Raw genomic sequence first — 22,803 nt, 5'->3', positions numbered from 1 at the left:
TGTATCAAGTATTATCAAGAGACGAAGTGTCAACATCATAATTTGTTATAATAATAGAATCAAAAGGTAACTTCATTCTCTTTCTAGGGAAGTGTCCCATACCTTTGTTGAGAGGAAATTGATATTTTATATTACCTTCCTTCATATCAATGATAGCACCAACAGTTCGAAGAAAAGGTCTTCCCAATATAATGGGACAAGATGCATTGCATTCAATATACAAGACAACAAAATCAACGGGGACAAGATTATTGTTAACGGTAATGCGAACATTATCAACTTTCCCCAAAGGTTTCTTTGTAGAATGATCAGCAAGATTAACATCCAAATAACAATTTTTCAGAGGTGGCAAGTCAAGCATATTATAAATTTTCTTAGGCATAACAGAAATACTTGCACCAAGATCACATAAAGCATTACAATCAAAATCTTTGACCTTCATATTAATGATGGGTTCCCAACCATCCTCTAGCTTTCTAGGAATAGAGGCTTCGCGCTCTAGTTTCTCTTCTCTAGCTTTTATGAGAGCATTTGTAATACTAGATGATCCGTTGCGCTATCGCGCAAATAACAGCGGCTAACCATGTGTTTCCAGTGTGAGAAATGTCTAAATCAGTGCAAACAAAAACCTTCTAAAATGCCAATAGATGCTAATATACAGGATTTTCATGTCTTTACTTGCGTACACAGCAATCCTTGTCATTACAAATGATTTTAATGCAGCGAAGCAGCGTACAAGCCACCTGAGTGTTCCAATGGTTTTGCTTTGTCCTCCCCTCTGAACTTTTGCCTCTATGGACAGCCAGGATATTTTGATAGCCTTTCGTGGGCTAACGTACCCCTTCAATTTTGATGGTGGATGGAGCTGGGGCCTGGGGGACACCGAAGCACACCTCATGTTCCGAACCATGTTTCGTCAAAAATCACATGGCCAGCAAAATCAACTGCTGGTAAGCCAACTGATCAGCCATGAGAATCTCAAAAGGAAAAAAACTACAGTGTAAAGTACAATACAGTCCATATGTTCAATAGCACATCCTGCCAAGAGCCTATAGCGAAAAGATGGCACGGACCATCTGATATCCCTGCTGAAATGCATCTAAAAAACAAAGGAACAACACATAACTACACAGCCTATATATATCAGAAATCATAAGAATACAAACGAACATATATACTTGTATGTGTGTAGGGTGCAGCCGGCATTTCTACAGATAGTCAAGCATTGCCTAATATATAACGTTTTTGTCTCTGTGATTGGTATACCATTATCATCTATTGTAAGTACTTCAAACTTGTTATTAATATCAATCTTGAGATAGCAAAATAGAACTGATCATGAGAAAAAAAAACAGGCTTTGGCAGGTATACACTAAGTCACTAACCCAGCCAATTGCCTGTCCCTAGCTTTTATCAATAATCAGACTGGAAAAATGCTGCTTAGTCCACAAATAGAAACACACAAGGTAAAAAACAATTATTCAGTAGGCTCTAAATTGTTAGTGGATAAGTATCATTTTCATATACTGGGTGGTCTAAATAGAGAATAATGGAATGTCCATTCACCTCTTCCGATATCCTCATGCGTTATCATTAAATTAAGACTCTGTTATACTTCTTTTTGTGGGAGAGTAGAAACACGGTATTTGAAACACCGAAGAGGAAATTCACACAATCCTTTGGAAGAATATCGACAGATGAACTGAAAAACCGAAGAGGAAATTCAAAAAACCTATTAGAGACATAAGTATACATACGCACAAACCCATTCAAGGACACATATTGTAACTTTCAAAATCTGAATTACCAACATACCAACAAAGGTAAGTAAATGTACAGAGATCAACCTGCTTTAGGGTGAAGCCATCATTGACAATCTGAAAGCAAGATCAATATATCCAATGTCAATGTAAAGAAGAGGAGCAGAGCAAATACTTAATTAATCAATAGTTGAGATAAAGAAAATCCCATTAATGGAGCCATACCGAGAGAATACAAAGAGAAAGGCGAACAGATGGATGTCTTTGGTTTCCAGATTGAAACTGAAGAGGCACAAACCTTGCACCTTTGCATAATACTCGCCTAGCTTGTGGTCCATGGGAGAAAACCGCAACAGCTGCAGAGGTAGAAACATACACGGCATCAGGCTGCGGTGACCAGAGAGAGAAAGGAGGCATGGGCCACTGCACCTCACGGACAAAACACGGAGGGAAGCAGCAATTCAAGGCGGACAGCGATGAGTGAGACAACTGGGACAGCTTGATCAACAGGGAGGAAAGAACCATCACATCAGCATCGAAGTAGCATACCAACATACACACCGGTTTCACCGATGCTCCAACCGACGCCGTGTGTTTTATTTGAATGCTTAGAATCCATGGTGGAAGCGGCATCCAAGACGGAGTGGATGACCTCGCGGCTCTAGTGGGCTGCAATCTGAGAAGAATAGCTGACATTATCAACCATTTCACTGAAGATGTGAAAGGCATGCACCAAAACAACAAAGCACCATAACAATAGCAGACAATAGCTAGCCTTAGAAATAGCGATATTGGCATTTTAACTGAAAAACGGAAGAAATTGGATACTTCACCGAACACAATACATGGTGAACACTATGCAAGTATGAAAACAATTTGTTCACAGTAACAAGGTGTAAAAAACACCTAACATCTCAACCCTTTCGTGTCAGTCTTTGAAGTGGCTTGCATAGTTGAAATCTAACATGTGTGTGATGAACTGCATAGTGCATAGAAATTCAGGCGTTGCACTGAAGAATAGACACGTAATAAAGAATTGAGGACGGTTCGAAAATTAGACTAACGGAGAATTCTGTACCGGCTTAGCATGTTGACTCTTCAGGGTGGAGTGCAGCTAGGAGGCTTGTCAATGACTATGGAGATGGATGAAGTCTCATGACGGGGAAGTGTTGATGTCTTGATAATGGCTTGATTCGATGGAGGAAAAGCCAAATGGGAGAGTTTTCCTTTCTCTAGCGTAGAACACTGGCAGAAATAAAGAAAACCGCCACCCGCCAAGGCTAGTCTCCACGGCATCCGACACCAGCAATGCCTCAGCCTGCCGTTCGCCATGATGCCGATGCCACAATTGCACATCAACTATTCTGAACACAGAAAAGAGATAACTTGAATTATTAAAGAGATAACTTAATAATCAGTAAAGAGGAAAATACTGAAATGGTGATCTTACTAACATGCGGTGTTCTATTTCTATGCTGAAAAGCTTTATAGAGTGGGAAAACAACACTACCTTTGCCTCCAACGACCTCCTCCTCTCCAGCAAAAGCGGCGGCCTTGCGGTTACTCTCATCTTCCACGTCGTCGACTCTTCCCCCAACTTCCAAAACTCAATTATGTAGAATAACAATAGGGATACATGTGTATAAGTGAGCCGAGCAGGTTTTTCTTTTTAGTAAGAAACAAAATGTATAGAAATAGTAATGGAGAAACTGATCAGAATCCTTCATATTCAGCGACTCAGTTCTCCAAAAAAATAAAAATCAAAGCCTTTCGAAGGTGTTACTCTTCGGCTGGAACAAGATTCAAGCAAGCTTAAACCACAACATCCCATGATTACAGGTACCACTCTTCCATATACTTTAGCATTCTCTTTAACTAATACCAAAGATCACAAAACCATTCTCTGCAAATAAACTACAATGCAAAATAGAGCGCAGTTCAGAAATTATGAATCATCAAAAATTCATATTGTTATTCTGGATCAATCCAACTAAATCAACTTTGTGCACAATAAGTAAACCATGTTTTTTTTGTCATGGTGAAGCACTGCATATATCAAGGGCAAAGTGAATCAAGAACATTAAGAAGTATTATGTTCTAGGTTATCAAACCAAAAAGAACATAAGAGGCTAATATGCTACTTAATGATGTATTATCAGTTAGGAGGAAAAAATTGAATAGAATGCTACCTAAAGAAAGAAACAGGAAACACAAACGATAGTCTGAAGGATTAATTTCAAGCTTAATATGTCATCCTTGCTATAGACACAAACAATCATCATCATGTTACACTACAACTTAGAATGATCAGGAAAAATAAAAGTAACTAAAATCTGACGCAAAAAATGGGCAAAGAACATGAGAAATGACCTGAAGGCTACCTCGTTGTTGTTGCTGGTCGTTTACCTGCATGCCGTCGATGCCATCCAGCACCACCAGCGGCAGAAAGGAAGACCATGGCCGTGACACCCGCCTCCACCATCGAAGCAATTCAACATATCCTTCCTCCTCCCTTCAGGTTATACCTCTCTGTGTGAGTTCCTCCATCTATTTTCTTCCTCTGCAGTGACCCCTATTTTGAAACGGAGAAAGTATTATGTATCAAATTAAAAGGGCCATTGAAAATTAAATTAGCTAGGCTGCTCACAGCTCATAATACATGCACGTTGAAAAGGAAAGCTCAAAAGAACCATACAAACATTAGCTATGCTGCTCTCTATACCTAAATCATCCTTTACTGCTTCTTGAGATTTATTCAGCCCGAACGGCCTTGCTAACCATTTAGCTACAATGGGCGAAAACAACAGCGGTATAATCAATACAACTAAAAATAAAGGTCACATTCTTGTGCAGGCCTACTAATTCACTGGCAAATGAATAAGGGAAATAATGATCACGTTTTTTTTCTAATTGGTGCTTTTCCATTCATGAACAGATAAAAATGAAACACCCGGAGAGGGAAACCAATTCCATTTGCACCAGCGAGCTAATGTAATTATTTCCGTCGAGAACCTGCAAAGCCTCTTTGATATTGCCAATGGCTTCAAGCATTGACATATTGTGGTATCACTTAGGAAACAACACTGCCATGTTGTACGGTCAAATGATATACGGCTTAGCTATTTATTTATTTACAAGGATGTGGTCTTGGGGCAAATGGATATAATTTTGTTGTACCAATCGGTTCCAATTGCACACATGATTTTGTAGTACCAATTGCATTTTTGTAGTACCTAAAGCAGCCTTATCATGTTCACTTGTGCCTTTCTGAGGCATATGATCAAGATTATGAACACCGACCATCACCGATCCATTGAAACAAAAATGGCACACTATTATATTACACCCAATCATAACTTCAGTAAACAGTTGTCATTCTACGAACAGAACACACCAAAATATCTTCAAAATCTAAAAAATCAGGCAACCCTCCCCTAAATAAATCCAGATAATATGTGAAGTGTGTATAGTTGAACATAGCCATAGCCAGCAGACTGCATAGATGAGAACCTGGCATTAAGATTGCCAAAATGCAGCTGTTTTTTCCAGCACCGTTGCTTTGGTACAGAATTATTCAGAGTGTGTCATGCATCACAATAAGATTTGAGGCCCTCATGCTACCTGATTTAATTGAAAATACAAAGAGGAAAAACTGAATCAAACTACTCTACAAATAATGCTATACAAGAACTGGGTGAGAAAAGGAGAGGATCTGGCAGGAAGGGATTCGTACAATAGGTCGAAGTTCGTCAGCGAGAGCCTCGTGGAGTGGTCACAGGCCGTCGTAGCCGGGTAGAACAGCAGGAGGTTGGCATCTAAAACAGAAAACCAGTATCACCATCTCCATTAGAGAACAACAAGATTGACGATTAAATTGGAGGCTTAACAAACCTCATATGATTTAGCTGCTGCAGATCTGTCCCTCCCATGCTCTAAAGGGTGCTAGAATGTTGTCGAACTTGTTGGCAGGCACATGGAAACCATGAGGACTTGTTATTCGTGAGTAAAAGAAAATATGATTGGCAATAATAGGAGGTTACTTATTTTAAATTATTGGTACATTCAGTATAAAATAACTAAATAAGTATTCATATTGATGGTTGACGAAGTAATTTTAATGGGGGTAGAAATGCAAGACGTTTGGCAGTAGAGTTATTGCAAGTTTAGTTTGTGCAAATAATAATCATTTGAAAAGCACCACATCATGTAGAAATGTAGAAACAGTAAACAAGGTATGAATGGAATAAGCTCTAATGTGGTAAAAGACATAAAGCATAGGTAAGCTGAGAAATCACAACTACTATCAAAATAGTCATCACTACTGAACGAACATGTCATAGGTTGGCAACACAGCTATCAGTTTTGGCAAAAGAAGTTGACTGTCAACGGTATATCTTATGATGATTCACCATACACTACTAAGTAAAGAATATGAATTTGTTCTCACTGAAGTGTGCTATCCTAAATGTACACACAACGCATACTGTCACTAAGCTCACTCTAGACTTTTCTAGGATTTGATTAGGATGCGGTTGAGCGAGAGATAGAGAAATGAGCAATGGAGGAAGGGGTTGCATAACCACTGATGCTCTGAAACCGCCACGTCCAGCCACCTAAAGCTCCATATAGGCATAACCACTGATGCTCCGAAACCTGGAGCATCTGAAACAGTTGCATTGCAAAATAAGACAATTACCATGTTTTTTCTTAAATAAATTAGAAATAAAAGAAAACCAACATTGACACATTGTTTGGTTAATATATTATGGAGGTTTTCCCTACTTAAATCGCTTTCTCTATGGCATATTGATCTCAAAAAACAAATTCAAAGGCAAGATAAAAATGGAAACAATCAGCTCTACCGCGATACCTGCTTGGAATTTTAAATAGACTTTCATTGCTATGTTTGAAACAATAATTAACATACAGTTTGCTAGTAATATATTTCTTCTTCTTATAGTAATATCTTTCTTCTGAGCACAAGTTGCTTCACTTATCAATTTAATCTATGGGTTTTCAAAGCATTCATCTACCGTTGAAGTCCTTACCCTTTACACCCCTGAGAAGGGTAGAATGCAAACTGAAGACTGGGATTGGGACTTCCCAGCTACCAGACCGGTCTGGTAGCACACTACGGCGTCGCTGGCGATGCCAGTAGCGACCAGCTCAACTGGAAACAACAAGGAAATGCAATAGTGACCTCAAGGACATCCAATTAGTAAATGGGCTGGATGACAAAAACCTGTGGAAGCAAAACAATATAGTGCGTGTGTGTTTATAAGTTGAGGATAAAATAGATAAAACCCCGTATCGCACTATGGCAATGCTGCACTGAAACGATAAAATGGATGTTTAGGATAGCTGACGTTAATGTAGAAAAATGTCAAGGGAGCAATACAGAAGTCACAGATTTCGTTTGACACTTTCTCTTTTAGCCATCCACAAAAGCTCAAATCTGAAAGCACCACATTAATAGATAAAGTCCACACCTTCGGATTCATTTATTTCCTAGAACTAACAAATCAATAGGACATCACGGCCAAAGATCTAGCACCAGAACAAGAATATATACAACTCAACCAAGATATAAAACTGATGTACATGCCAAAGATCTAGCACCAGAACAACAATATATACAAAGCAAGCAAGATATAAAACTGATGTATATGCCAAAGATCTAGCACCATAACAAGAATATATACGACGCTGAGCACGGACTTATCAAAACCCACCACGATGACATCGAGAGAAGGCGCCCTATTTGTTGCTCTCATGTGAGAACCACAATGACTTATCAAAACCCACCACAAATGAACTCAAAAGGTATATTTTAGAGAAACACTCAAAATACTCTATTTGCTGCTCTCATCTGAGAATCAACTCCTATAAATCTGTTTTATTACCATATAGCAGAGCCGTCACCAGAATTAGCTTTAACAAACTGATTGCTACATAGCAAGTATAGGCAACCAATATGACTAACCATTATGCACTTAAAATGGAAATAGATATCAATCATGTTGATTCAAAAGGTTGTCAGGTACAAGCATACAACACAAACATTTATGAAATTCAAAAGAGAAGCAGAAAAGCAGTATATCCAACAAAATAAGTGGAGTAAAATATCTATGAAGCTCAGATACCCAATCTAGTAGGTAGCCTAACACTGTCTAGCGCGAGAAATAAAATGGCATGCCCATGAATAAATCCACTGCACCTTCGGGGCTAACAAAAGCTTCTCTTCAACCCAAATAATTATAGTCCATCATCTGCCATCTAGCGTTTTCATGAAGATGTTGTTGCAAGCTATAACTCGTCGTTGAGGCCCTAAACAACATAAATAACACCTATCAGATAAGGCCTAACAACACAATAAAGCATCTGAGAGACATTCAGTGAACAAAGAGCAGCTACGGAGAACAATCAATAGGTACAGTTGAACTACATCCAACAATTTTCATGAAAAACTGAGAACACCATGCAAAAGAATATGTATTACAGACAAAATTATAATAGAACTACTCAAACTACATACTATAATAATAATTTGCCTTCAGGTTTGATTCTTTAAATGATGGCATGAAATATGTTCTAGCTGTTTAAGTAAGGCTAATAAAATAGTGAAATCTCCATAATAGAGATTCATACATGATCAAGAAAAAGTGTTTATTGACAAATCCTTGAACAATAGTTAGGCCTGCACTATCAGCAGATAGTTCAAGTGTATCATGAAAAACCTCCAGCAACCCAAACAACTACAAGAATTCAGCAGATGCAACTAACCGAGAGCTCACCAAACAATATTGTAGCCTTGAACTTGGAAAAACTGGACAATATCCTACTGGAGAACTGAATAGAAACCATAACGGAGAACTGGACAGTCAGGCGCCTTGTCTCAAATACCCGAGTCCATCCGGCATTTCATAGTCAATCTAGGCCAGAATTTGTTAGCTCATAAAATAGGTGAAATTCATACGAAGTGGAATATCATGACTTCATGTAAACAGATATATACATTGATTTTTTTTTTGCTTAGGCAAGTGCCTTTCCTCGCATAATCCAACAATTAGGGCGTGTCTTGAAAATGCATTAGTGAATCATACCAAAAGAGAAAGAGCGTCACTCGTGGAGGGTTGATCAGCTACATACTGAAAGTAGCATTCCCAGAAAACCATATTGCCCTCTACAGAGCACAAATCCCATATCAAACAAATTTCTCATCTTTACCATAACCATTAAATCAATCGACTATCATATACTGGAAGTAGGTCTGCAAATACCAAAGAAAACTGCAGTAGAACAGTTTAAGTGAACATGTTCCAGGTTCCCATGATTATCACAAAAACTGCAACTTTTATCCCTCTCTTACTCCACTGATTTTTATCCCTAGTAGACTTCCACCTTCGACAATGTTCAAGCCAGCCAAGATATTGTCAGTACACATGGTGTGCACCGGTGGCAGATGTTCGAATATACACAAATAATAAGCAGAACTAAAAGCATCATAATTGCTATAGAAGAAATCCAACAAAGAAATAAAACAATTGTGTCTAAGAGCAGGTGATGTACCGTGTTGATGTCTAGGACATCAATGATGGACCAGGTGATCTTGCAGAACTCAAACGACACCTCCAATTGGTTCACCAAGACCTGCTTCAGTCGCTAAAACAAAGAGAGAAAATTAAATCGAACAAGCGGTGTTGAGCATATGCTCTCAGCTATGGTGAAGATCAAAAGAGCACATCGACTCACCTTGCGGCCTTCCTTCCCAGCTGTAGCGCAGGATGAACACTTCATCTATACATTACATAGTGTGAGAAAAGCGATTGAACAACCTCGTAGAGAAGATGACGCCACCTACATGTACAAAAAAAAATTCAATTCGAGTCAGACATTACAACAAACATGTGGTGGAAAAACCAAAAAGCAGTGTCAGCCACCTCTTTAGCCAGGATCACATCCTGAGATACAAGAGAAAGAACACAACCACTTCTAATCAAAAAATAGAGAGGAGAAGGGCCAGCGTTGATTGCCTACCTTGCCGGGGCGAGAGCACAAAGCACTGCCACGATGAATATTTGCAGTCCACTTGCCTTTTCATCCAACACCTTGCAAGCATATTTCACTAAGCATATAAAATTGACCAAAATAACAGGGTGAAATTGACCAAAAGAAGAGCAGAACAGCCTGAATTAGCAAGATTAACAGTACCCTGCCAACCATAATTTTCTGCACACTTGCCACTAAGCATATAAATTGACCAAAATAACAGGGTGAAATTGACCAAAAGAAGGCATCAAAAAGCCCGTTCAATCTAAGCCTTCAAATCGACCAAAAGAAGGGCCGCCATGGACAGACTCCTCAGGTCACATTCCCTCCTTCTATGTGCCAAAATTTGTGCACCCGCTAATCATCAGCTGCAAAATCGCACATCTATAGACCCTGATTCCTGCAAGCAATTCATCAAGCCCTTCATGAGCTGGAAACGGAGTACAACAAAAGAGGGAAACAAGTGGTGGGGGAGAGCACAAGCATACCTGCAGCAGAGCATCAATGCTGGCCGTTGTCACCATTGGTGTAGAAATCTCCTTAACATCAAACCTTAGAAGCGAAAGAAAATAGTGAGTAATCTCCTTGACAGCAAACCCTACAATCAAAATAGAATCAGAATGAGGAGCTCATATAGGTGTGCGTGGGGACGTTTTTCCTGTCGTCTCCCCCGCTCCTCCTCTTCCTCGCATCCACTGTCCTCCTTGACTCTCCTCCACACGGAGCCTCTGCCCTGACACCTCTGTGACGCACGCAGGGAGTGGTCGGCCATGGAGTGGAGGAACCGCGACGGCGGTTGACGCGGCCCCCGCTCACCTGCTCTTCGCACGACGACGCACGCGACCGGCAGTCACCTAGAGGAGCCGCGACGGCGGCGTCGACCCGAGGCGGCGGCTGACGCGGCCGCGCGCGGCGACGCCCGCGACCGGCGGTGACCGTCGCCTGCCGGCGCTCAGAAGCAGGTCGCCGGGGGAGTCGTGGGGACGACGGATCCTTCCCTGCTCGTCGCCGCCCCGACCGCCCGTTCCTGCCCTGCTCGCCGCCACCATCGGAGCTCGCTGTCAGGAGGCAGCCGCTCGGCCGCTTGGGAGAAAGAGAAGAGACGAGGGATTGGGGAGGAGCGAGGAGGCGCGGGGATTGGAGGAGGAGGGACCAATCCCAATCTAGGGTTTTCACCAGGCGGAGGATGGAGGCGGAGTGGCGGACGAATGAGGCTTCGGGCCAGAACCCTAGCGGAATTGGTCGCCTCTGTCTCGAGCCGCGCGTACACAAAGAAAGGCTACACAAACGAGCTGTTCTGGCTGTCTCTTCCTGTCGGCTCCACACCTGGTTGGGCCCAATTGTCATGCATTCATTTGCAGAAAGCTGGTGACGAAAAAATTACCGCAATGGATGGCTGAGGTGAAAAGCGGGAGTGAATCGCTTGCATCCAACGGTGGACGAACGTTTGCCCCTCTCAGGTGCCTTGGTTGGCCGGGTAGTCTAGGAACATTTATAGGAGAAATGTTGTGTGAAAGCCAAATTTATAGCACTAGCATTAGGACTTTTAGCAAGTTTTTGTAAGAACTTTATAACTTCAGAGATGTGGCAATCATCAAAATTCAAACCATTATAATCTAAAGCAATGGGATCATCATCCCCAATGTTGGAAAAAATTTCAGCAGTTTTATCACAGACAGTTTCAGCAGTTTTAGCAATTTCGGGCAGTTTTTCGCGCTTTGCATTAGAAGTGGAAACATTGCTAACACCAATTTTTTTATTAGTAATAGTAGGAGGTGCAGCAACTTGTGTAGCATTAGCATTGCTAGTGGTGGTAATAGTCCAAACTTTAGCTATATTATCTTCTTTTTCATTTTCTTCTCTTTCCCACCTAGCACGCAATTCGGCCATCAATCTTATATTCTCATTAATTCTAACTTGGATGGCATTTGCTGTAGTGACAATTTTATTATGATGATTTTCACTAGGCATAACTTTCGATTTTAAAAGATCAACATCAGCAGCAAGACTATCGACTTTAGAAGCAAGTATATCAATTTTCCCAATCTTTTCTTCAACAGATTTGTTAAAAGCAGTTTCTGTACTAATAAATTCTTTAAGCATGGCTTCAAGTCCAGGGGGTGTATTCCTATTATTGTTGTAAGAATTCCCATAAGAATTACCATAGCCGTTGCCATTATTATAAGGATATGGCCTATAGTTGTTACTAGAATTGTTCCGGTAAGCATTGTTGTTGAAATTATTATTTTTAATGAAGTTTACATCAACATGTTCTTCTTGGGCAACCAATGAAGCTAATGGAACATTATTAGGATCAACATTTGTCCTATCATTCACAAGCATAGACATAATAGCATCAATCTTATCACTCAAGGAGGAGGTTTCTTCGACATAATTTACCTTCTTACCTTGTGGAGCTCTTTCCGTGTGCCATTCAGAGTAATTGATCATCATATTATCAAGAAACTTTGTTGCTTCACCAAGAGTGATGGACATAAAGGTACCTCCAGCAGCTGAATCCAATAGGTTCCGCGAAGAAAAATTCAGTCCTGTATAAAAGGTTTGGATGATCATCCAAGTAGTCAGTCCATGGGTTGGGCAATTTTTAACCAGAGATTTCATTCTTTCCCATGCTTGTGCAACATGCTCAGTATCTAATTGTTTAAAATTCATTATGCTACTCCTCAAAGATATAATTTTAGCAGGGGGATAATATCTACCAATAAAAGCATCCTTGCATTTAGTCCATGAATCAATACTATTCTTAGGCAGAGATAGCAACCAATCTTTAGCTCTTCCTCTTAGTGAGGAAGGGAACAATTTTAATTTTATAATGTCACCATCTACATTTTATATTTTTGCATTTCACACAATTCAACAAAATTATTGAGATGGGCAGCAGCATCATCAGAACTAACACCAGAAAATTGCTCTCGCATAACAAGATTCAGTAAAGCAGGTTTAATTTCAAAGAATTCTGCTGTAGTAGCAGGTGGAGCAATGGGTGTGCATAAGAAATCATTATTATTTGTGGTTGTGAAGTCACACAACTTAGTATTTTCAGGAGTACCCATTTTAGCAACAGTAAATAAAGCAAACTAGATAAAGTAAATGCAAGTAACTAATTTTTTTGGGTTTTTGATATAGCAAACAAGATAGCAAATAAAGTAAAACTAGCAACTAATTTTTTTGTATTTTGATTTAGTGCAGCAAACAAAGTAGTAAATAAAACTAAGCAAGACAAAAACAAAGTAAAGAGATTGGGATGTGGAGACTCCCCTTGCAGCGTGTCTTGATCTCCCCGGCAACGGCGCTAGAAAAAGTGCTTGCTACGCGTACAACACGCGTCCGTTGGGAACCCCAAGAGGAAGGTGTGATGCGTACAGCGGCAAGTTTTTCCTCAGTATGAAACCAAGGTTTATCGAACCAGTAGGAGCCAAGAAGCACGTTGAAGGTTGATGGCGGCGAGATGTAGTGCGGCGCAACACCAGGGATTCCGGCGCCAACGTGGAACCTGCACAACACAAACCAAGTACTTTGCCCCAACGAAACAGCGAGGTCTTCAATCTCACCGGCTTGCTGTAACAAAGGATTAGATGTATAGTGTGGATGATGATTGTTTGCAGAAAACAGTAGAACAAGTATTGCAGTAGATTGTATTTCAGTATAGAGAATTGGACCGGGGTCCACAGTTCACTAGAGGTGTCTCTCCCATAAGATAAACAGCATGTTGGGTGAACAAATTACAGTTGGGCAATTGACAAATAAAGAGGGCATGACCATGCACATACATATTATGATGAGTATTGTGAGATTTAATTGGGCATTACGACAAAGTACATAGACCGCTATCCAGCATGCATCTATGCCTAAAAAGTCCACCTTCAGGTTATCATCCGAACCCCTTCCAGTATTAAGTTGCTAACAACAGACAATTGCATTAAGTATTGCGCGTAATGTAATCAGTAACTACATCCTCGAACAAAGCACCAATGTTTTATCCCTAGTGGCAACAGCATATCCATAATCTTAGATGTTTCTGTCACTCCCCCAGATTCACGGAGACATGAACCCACTATCGAGCATAAATACTCCCTCTTGGAGTTACAAGCATCTACTTGGCCAGAGCATCTACTAGTAACGGAGAGCATGCAAGATCATAAACAACACATAGATATAAATTGATAATCAACATAACAAGTATTCTCTATTCATCGGATCCCAACAAACACAACATATAGAATTACAGATAGATGATCTTGATCATGTTCGGCAGCTCACAAGACCCGACAATTAAGCACAATGGGGAGAAGACAACCATCTAGCTACTGCTATGGACCCATAGTCCAGGGGTAGACTACTCACACATCACTCCGGAGGCGATCATGGCGGCGTAGAGTCCTCCGGGAGATGATTCCCCTCTCCGGCAGGGTGCCGGAGGCGATCTCCTGAATCCCCCGAGATGGGATTGGCTGCGGCGGCGTCTCTGGAAGGTTTTCCGTATCGTGGCTCTCGGTACTGGGGGTTTCGCGACGAAGGCTATTTGTAGGCGGAAGGGCAGGTCAAGGGGCGTCACGAGGGGCCCAGATGACAGGGCCGCGCGGCCAAGACCTAGGCCGCGCCGCCCTGTAGTCTGGCTGCCTCGTGGCCCCACTTCGTTGACTCTTCGGACTTCTGGAAGCTTCGTGGCAAAATAGGACCCTGGGCATTGATTTCGTCCAATTCCGAGAATATTTCCTTACTAGGATTTCTGAAACCAAAAACAGCAGAAAACAGCAACTGGCACTTCGGCATCTTGTTAATAGGTTAGTTCCAGAAAATGCACGAATATGACATAAAGTGTGCATAAAACATGTAGATATCATCAATAATGTGGCATGGAACATAAGAAATTATCGATACGTCGGAGACGTATCAGCATCCCCAAGCTTAGTTCCTGCTCGTCCCGAGCAGGTAAACGATAAACAAAGATAATTTCTGGAGTGACATGCCATCATAACCTTGATCGTACTATTTGTAAAGCATATGTAGTGAATGCAGCGATCAAAACAATGTAAATGACATGAGTAAACAAGTGAATCATATAGCAAAGACTTTTCATGAATAGTACTTCAAGACAAGCATCAATAAGTCTTGCATAAGAGTTAACTCATAAAGCAATAATTCAAAGTAGAGGCATTGAAGCAACACAAAGGAAGATTAAGTTTCAGCGGTTGCTTTCAACTTGTAACATGTATATCTCATGGATATTGTCAACATAGAGTAATATAATAAGTGCAATATGCAAATATGTAGGAATCAATGCACAGTTCACTAAGTGTTTGCTTCTTGAGGTGGAGAGAAATAGGTGAACTGACTCAACAATAAAAGTAAAAGAATGGTCCTTCAAAGAGGAAAGCATCGATTGCTATATTTGTGCTAGAGCTTTGATTTTGAAAACAAGAAACAATTTTGTCAACGGTAGTAATAAAGCATATGTATCATGTAAATTATATCTTACAAGTTGCAAGCCTCATGCATAGTATACTAATAGTGCCCGCACCTTGTCCTAATTAGCTTGGACTACCGGGATCATCGCAATGCACATGTTTTAACCAAGTGTCACAAAGGGGTACCTCTATGCCGCCTGTACAAAGGTCTAAGGAGAAAGCTCGCATTGGATTTCTCGCTATTGATTATTATCAAGTTAGACATCCATACCGGGACAACATAGACAACAGATAATGGACTCCTCTTTTATGCATAAGCATGTAGCAACAATTATTTTCTCATATGAGATTGAGGATATATGTCCAAAACTGAAACTTCCACCATGGATCATGGCTTTAGTTAGCGGCCCAATGTTCTTCTCTAACAATATGCACGCTCTAACCATAAGGTGGTAGATCGCTCTTACTTCAGACAAGACGAACATGCATAGCAACTCACATGAAATTCAACAAAGAGTAGTTGATGGCGTCCCCAGTGAACATGGTTATCGCACAACAAGCAACTTAATAAGAGATAAAGTGCATAAGTACATATTCAATACCACAATAGTTTTTAAGCTATTTGTCCCATGAGCTATATATTGTAAAGGTGGAGGGTAGAAATTTAAAGGTAGCACTCAAGCAATTTACTTTGGAATGGCGGAGAAATACCATGTAGTAGGTAGGTATGGTGGACACGAATGGCATAGTGGTTGGCTCAAGTATTTTGGATGCATGAGAAGTATTTCCTCTCGATACAAGGTTTAGGCTAGCAAGGCTATTTGAAACAAACACAAGGATGAACCGGTGCAGCAAAACTCACATAAAATACATATTGAAAACATTATAAGACTCTACACCGTCTTCCTTGTTGTTCAAACTCAATACTAGAAATTATCTAGACTTTAGAGAGACCAAATATGCAAACCAAATTTTAGCATGCTCTATGTATTTCTTCATTAATGGGTGCAAAGTATATGATGCAAGAGCTTAAACATGAGCACAACAATTGCCAAGTATCACATTATCCAAGACATTTTAGCAATTACTACATGTATCATTTTCCAGTTCCAACCATATAACAATTTAACGAAGAAGAAACTTCGCCATGAATACTATGAGTAAAGCCTAAGGACATATTTGTCCATATGCAACAGCGGAGCGTGTGTCTCTCCCACACAAAGAATGCTAGGATCCATTTTATTCAAACAAAATAAAAACAAAAATAAACTGACGCTCCAAGAAAAGCACATAAGATGTGATGGAATAAAAATATAGTTTCAGGGGAGGAACCTGATAATATTGTCGATGAAGAAGGGGATGCCTTGGGCATCCCCAAGCTTAGACGCTTGAGTCTTCTTGATATATGCAGGGGTGAACCACCGGGGCATCCCCAAGCTTAGAGCTTTCACTCTCCTTGATCATGTTGTATCATCTCCCTCTCTTGATCCTTGAAAACTTCCTCCACACCAAACTTAGAACAACTCATTAGAGGGTTAGTGCATAATCAAAATATACATGTTCAGAGGTGACATAATCATTCTTAACACTTCTGGACATTGCACAAAGCTACTGAAAGTCAATGGAATCGAAATATCCATCGAACATAACAAAACGGGCAATGCGAAATAAAAGGCAGAATCTGTCAAAACAGAACAGTTCGTATTGACAAATTTTATTGAGGCACCAGACTTGCTCAAATGAAAATGCTCAAATTGAATGAAAGTTGCGTACATATATGAGGATCACTCACGTAAATTGACATAATTTTATGAGTTACCTACAGAGAATTTTGCCCAGATTCGTGACAGCAAAGAAATCTGTTTCTGCGCAGTAATCCAAATCTAGTATGAACTTTACTATCAACGACTTTACTTGGCACAACAAAACACTAAACTAAGGTAAGGAAAGGTTGCTACAGTAGTAAACAACTTTCAAGACACAAAATAAAAACAAAGTACTGTAGTAAAAACATGGGTTGTCTCCCATAAGCGCTTTTCTTTAACGCCTTTCAGCTAGGCACAGAAAGTGTGTATCAAGTATTATCGAAGGATGGTGCATCTACAGCGAGGTGTGGAGTTTTCTCAGCCAAGCATAGTATATTGGATACATAAGTTTTAGCGTCTCCCTTTTCATTAGTCTTAGGCTTGCTACTCTCATCAAATAAATTTTCCGGAACAAACCAAGCATAGTTATTTTCTAGTGCATCATTCATCGCTAGGAGCTTACATGGTATTGGTGCTTTGATCTCCCCACCATCATTAATATTATTAGTGTACTTTATTCTATCCATATCCATTTTTTCAAGGAGACTAACAAAATTGGTGTGAGAACCAAGCATATTATATTTAGTAAAGACCTTTCTAGCCTCTCTTGCTAGACCACCAAATTCTCTAAGAAGGGTTTCTAAAACAAAATCTTTCTTTTCCCCTTCTTCCATATCACCGAGTGTAAGAAACATGTGTTGGATTATAGGATTGAGATTAACAAATTTAGTTTCCAACATGCGAACTAAAGCAGCAGCAGCAATTTCATAAGTAGGAGCAAGATCTACCAAGTGTCTATCTTCAAAATCATCAACGATACTAACATGATTGAAAAATTCTTCTATATTATTTCTCCCAATTATAGACCCGCGCCCTACCGGCATGTTTTTTATGGTAAAATTAAAAGGAAACATAATGAAATAAGTAAAGTAACTGCAAGTAACTAATTTTTTTTGTGTTTTTGATATAGCAAACAAGACAGCAAATAAAGTAAAACTAGCAACTAATTTTTTTGTATTTTGATTTAGTGCAGCAAACAAAGTAGTAAATAAAACTAAGCAAGACAAAAACAAAGTAAAGAGATTGGAATGTGGAGACTCCCCTTGCAGCGTGTCTTGATCTCCCCGGCAACGGCGCCAGAAAAAGTGCTTGCTACGCGTACAGCACGCGTCCGTTGGGAACCCCAAGAGGAAGGTGTGATGCGTACAGCGGCAAGTTTTCCCTCAGTATGAAACCAAGGTTTATCGAACCAGTAGGAGCCAAGAAGCACGTTGAAGGTTGATGGCGGCGAGATGTAGTGCGGCGCAACACCAGGGATTCCGGCGCCAACGTGGAACCTGCACAACACAAACCAAGTACTTTGCCCCAACGAAACAGCGAGGTTGTCAATCTCACCGGCTTGCTGTAACAAAGGATTAGATGTATAGTGTGGATGATGATTGTTTGCAGAAAACGAGAGAACAAGTATTGCGAGATTGTATTTCAGTATAGAGAATTGGACCGGGGTCCACAGTTCACTAGAGGTGTCTCTCCCATAAGATAAACAGCATGTTGGGTGAACAAATTACAGTTGGGCAATTGACAAATAGAGAGGGCATGACCATGCACATACATATTATGATGAGTATTGTGAGATTTAATTGGGCATTACGACAAAGTACATAGACCGCTATCCAGCATGCATCTATGCCTAAAAAGTCCACCTTCAGGTTATCATCCGAACCCCCTCCAGTATTAAGTTGCTAACAACAGACAATTGCATTAAGTATTGCGCGTAATGTAATCAGTAACTACATCCTCGAACATAGCACCAATGTTTTATCCCTAGTGGCAACAGCACATCCATAATCTTAGAGGTTTCTGTCACTCCCCCAGATTCACGGAGACATGAACCCACTATCGAGCATAAATACTCCCTCTTGGAGTTACAAGCATCTACTTGGCCAGAGCATCTACTAGTAACGGAGAGCATGCAAGATCATAAACAACACATAGATATAAATTGATAATCAACATAACAAGTATTCTCTATTCATCGGATCCCAACAAACACAACATATAGAATTACAGATAGATGATCTTGATCATGTTCGGCAGCTCACAAGACCCGACAATTAAGCACAATGAGGAGAAGACAACCATCTAGCTACTGCTATGGACCCATAGTCCAGGGGTAGACTACTCACTCATCACTCCGGAGGCGACCATGGCGGCGTAGAGTCCTCCGGGAGATGATTCCCCTCTCCGGCAGGGAGCCGGAGGCGATCTCCTGAATCCCCCGAGATGGGATTGGCGGCGGCGGCGTCTCTGGAAGGTTTTCCGTATCGTGGCTCTCGATACTGGGGGTTTCGCGACGAAGGCTATTTGTAGGCGGAAGGGCAGGTCAAGGGGCGTCACGAGGGGCCCAGATGACAGGGCCGCGCGGCCAAGACCTAGGCCGCGCCGCCCTGTAGTCTGGCTGCCTCGTGGCCCCACTTCGTTGACTCTTCGGACTTCTGGAAGCTTCGTGGCAAAATAGGACCCTGGGCGTTGATTTCGTCCAATTCCGAGAATATTTCCTTACTAGGATTTCTGAAACCAAAAACAGCAGAAACAAAGAATCGGCACTTCGGCATCTTGTTAATAGGTTAGTTCCAGAAAATGCACGAATATGACATAAAGTGTGCATAAAACATGTAGATATCATCAATAATGTGGCATGGAACATAAGAAATTATTGATACGTCGGAGACGTATCAGGCCCCAAGTGGACGCCTCTGGAGGATCAATGTCTCTACGAGTTGTGGTCGACAATGAGCCATGACTCCATCATCGGCGCCAACCAAAAGTACGGAAAGTATTGGGCGAGAATCAAGGCCGAGTTCGATGAGCGCAAGCTGATCAACGACGATTACAACAAAGTGACAATGAAGAGGAGCCAAAAGGCAATGTCAATGCGATGGGCCATCATCCAGGCGTTGGTGAACATGTTCCATGGGTTCGATCACGAGATCAAAACCAGAGGCGACAGCGGCATCGACGTCAGCCAAATGGTACAAGTTTTTCTTAGATAATCTGTAGCGCCTACATTTTGTTCGACGAAATGATTGTGTTTCCTTTGGTTAGTCGACAAGGCCATGGATATGTACCGGAAGTTCTCGGAAGGGAACAAATCGTTCACGCTGATGCATTGCTATAGCAAGCTCAAGAAGAACCACAAATGGCAGTTGACGCGCCTCTCCTTGTCGAAGGGGAAAGACGCCATTGATCTGGATGCGCCGCTGGCAACATCGGCAAGGTGTTCTATCGGCAACAAGGATGCCAAGGCCACCTTGGCCGATGTTGCGGCGTCCGACAAGATGCAAGCGTCGATCACGCAATGCCTCGTCGAGGTCTCCTTGACCTTGCTCTCCCACGACAAAAAGGCTGTCGAAAGGTGGACGACGCTGCTCAAGAGGCAAGAAGAGAAGATGGAGCTCAAGAAACGCAAGGATGACATGTCCCTGCTGAGAGCGTCGACGGAAGGAATGTCTCACCAGACGCGGGCGGCGCACAACTTCTTCAAAGTCCAGATCCTCGACGACATCGATGCCAAAATGGCGGCCGAGGCGGCGGCCTAGGCAGCGGCAGCTGCGGCGGCAGCAACCCCAACCCCAAAGCCAGCAGACGCGTCTATGACAGCATCTGCTGGTACACCTGCGTCGGCCTCTGCCTCGGTGTCGGCGCCGGAGTATGCACACCGGGTAGATCACGACGAGTTCATCGTGATCGACGGGCCTACGTCGACTCAGGATGCGTCGGTGTTTCCCAACCCCTTCTTCTAATTTAGCTTGCACCACTGGTCGGTAATATGATCGTGCGCACAGTACTTTGATCGTCACTACTCTGATCGTGACGACTTTGGCGGGAACGATCTCTTTTGAATGCAAACTATTTAAATTTCTGATTGGGGACGGCGTTTCGCGGACGCGGTTGGGGAGCGACGTCCTCCAACTGCGGCACGGACAAAACTCGTCCCCCAAACTCTCGATCCGGTGCCCTTTGGGGAACGGTTTGGGGACGTGACTAGAGATGCTCTTGATCAGAAATATACGCGCTTATGAGCTAAGTTTTCAATGAAACGAGGTTTTTTCAAAAGACTAAGTTAGGGTTTTGGTAGCCGTCTTTGTTTTCACATCCGCGTCGATGGAGATCACATCTTCTACAACAAATGATCTCCGTTCCTTCATTCAACGCGGAGATGTCCTTCCCGACGTCAATGATGGTGTTGAAAGAAGTTTCATAGGTACGGTCTTTCAGATCTTGCTTCACCAGAACGGTTTTGGATTTTCTATCAAGGTTGTCAAGAGCAGGATGGTCCTCGCAACTTTTCCCCCGGATGCTAAGTCTTCGACAATGGTGGTTCGTATAATCGTCTCCCCAAATCCCCAACGACGTTGGCAAGACAATTCGGTTATTGTTCCCTAAAATATTGGTGTTCGTGCTCATGACGATGTTTTTTTGATTACTTTAATGGTTTCGCGTATACATGTAGCCTTGACATTGTGGATTATAAAATTATTTGGAAACATTTGTTGGTGTCTACATGTCTTTGGTTTGATTTCTATGCTCAGGTGCCTTAGAAAAAATACAAGATTGTGTCGTGGAAGAAAAAAGAACTTTAAAAATTCAAAGATTTGCTAGTTTTTTTAGCTTTATTTTGTAATCGCTAAATACAACTAATATGTGTTAACATGTACTAGTTGCTACTATAAATATATATGTCATTCTTTGTTAAAATAAATTACCTCACAGCCACCAAGGGCGCCTTTGGTTGCCTGCATAGATTTCCTGGCTCACTGCGCCAACGAGACGGACCTCCCTGCGCATCGCGAACGGGCCATGGGCCACGAAACGCGGGTCGTTTGGTAGCTTGGGCGGCCTTTTCTGCGTCGGAGAGGGAAGGCATGCCCCATTGTTTGAGGTTGCCTGTTTCCAGCCCAACTTGCACGCAGGAAAACATGAATCAGCTGTTTGGTTGCTCAAATCACAGTTTCATATCCTTACCACAATTCAAATAGGGTGAGATTACCATGCCATAGCATGTTACATACGATCAAACACCATTCAGAAGAACAAGATCCTCACGATGACCACGATGAGGAAGGCGATGATGTAATCTTTGACCCGACTCGGATGTACCTCCGGTGGTGCTCGTTGTAGAGCATGCACTTCCTCCGGTGGTAGTTGTGCTAATGGCACTGCCTCATCAATGACCTGATCTTCCAAGAACTCCTCTTCCAGGAAAGTGAGGTACTCTTGCTCTGCTTCCTCCAATGTTTCATACCCTCGATAGTTGTTGTTGGAGTAGCCACTGACCTGGTCTTGACATACCCTCCATGAGCTGTAGATTCCTCGAACCCGTCCGCGGAACACCACATACCACTAGCACGGCATAAGAAGAACATGTAATCAATCACAACCATGAACCAATTCATAACAGAGCAATAGAACCACACAAGTGTTGACAGTAAATGATAAACTAACAGATGCATGCATGATCATTCCAAAAGTGGATCACAAGTTTATCCTACACTACTATGGTATCATCCTACCACCACAACAAAAGTGTGTGTCATCCTAACACCACAAGTTCACCATCACCTAGGGGTTAGTATATACCACCTCATCATAGTTACAAAAGGGGGCCATCAAATGTCTTTCAACCCTAGCTACTGCCAAAATATACATCATTGGCATCATCATCATCAAGTTCATCACCTCCATGCATGCATCCCCTAA

General features: G+C 41.6%; 1 long non-coding RNA gene across 36 annotated transcripts; it reads right to left on the bottom strand.

Annotated features, from left to right (window-relative positions):
- Positions 1 to 416: 416 nt before the first annotated feature.
- On the bottom strand, positions 417 to 11,308 carry LOC127344379 (uncharacterized). Of its 36 annotated transcripts, none has more exons than XR_011756068.1 (16): positions 10,298 to 11,308; positions 9,798 to 10,209; positions 9,513 to 9,617; positions 9,041 to 9,422; positions 8,864 to 8,943; positions 8,555 to 8,692; positions 6,809 to 8,087; positions 5,652 to 6,422; positions 5,494 to 5,575; positions 5,271 to 5,381; positions 3,271 to 4,332; positions 2,839 to 3,124; positions 2,310 to 2,436; positions 1,986 to 2,116; positions 1,816 to 1,877; positions 417 to 1,702 (listed from the first exon to the last, which is right to left on the bottom strand). It is a non-coding gene; the product is annotated as an uncharacterized lncRNA (long non-coding RNA). The 36 variants fall into 36 exon arrangements; XR_011756056.1 differs by having other exon boundaries at positions 8,555 to 8,943; positions 9,041 to 9,161; positions 9,330 to 9,422; XR_011756052.1 differs by having other exon boundaries at positions 417 to 1,099; positions 1,567 to 1,702; positions 8,555 to 9,422.
- Between the last annotated feature and the right edge of the window lie 11,495 nt (positions 11,309 to 22,803).

This window comes from Lolium perenne, chromosome 3 (genome assembly GCF_019359855.2).
Source record: "Lolium perenne isolate Kyuss_39 chromosome 3, Kyuss_2.0, whole genome shotgun sequence".
Lineage (NCBI taxonomy): Eukaryota > Viridiplantae > Streptophyta > Magnoliopsida > Poales > Poaceae > Lolium > Lolium perenne.
Note: the sequence above shows the minus strand (reverse complement) of the source record. Positions and strands in the feature narration are given on the sequence as shown.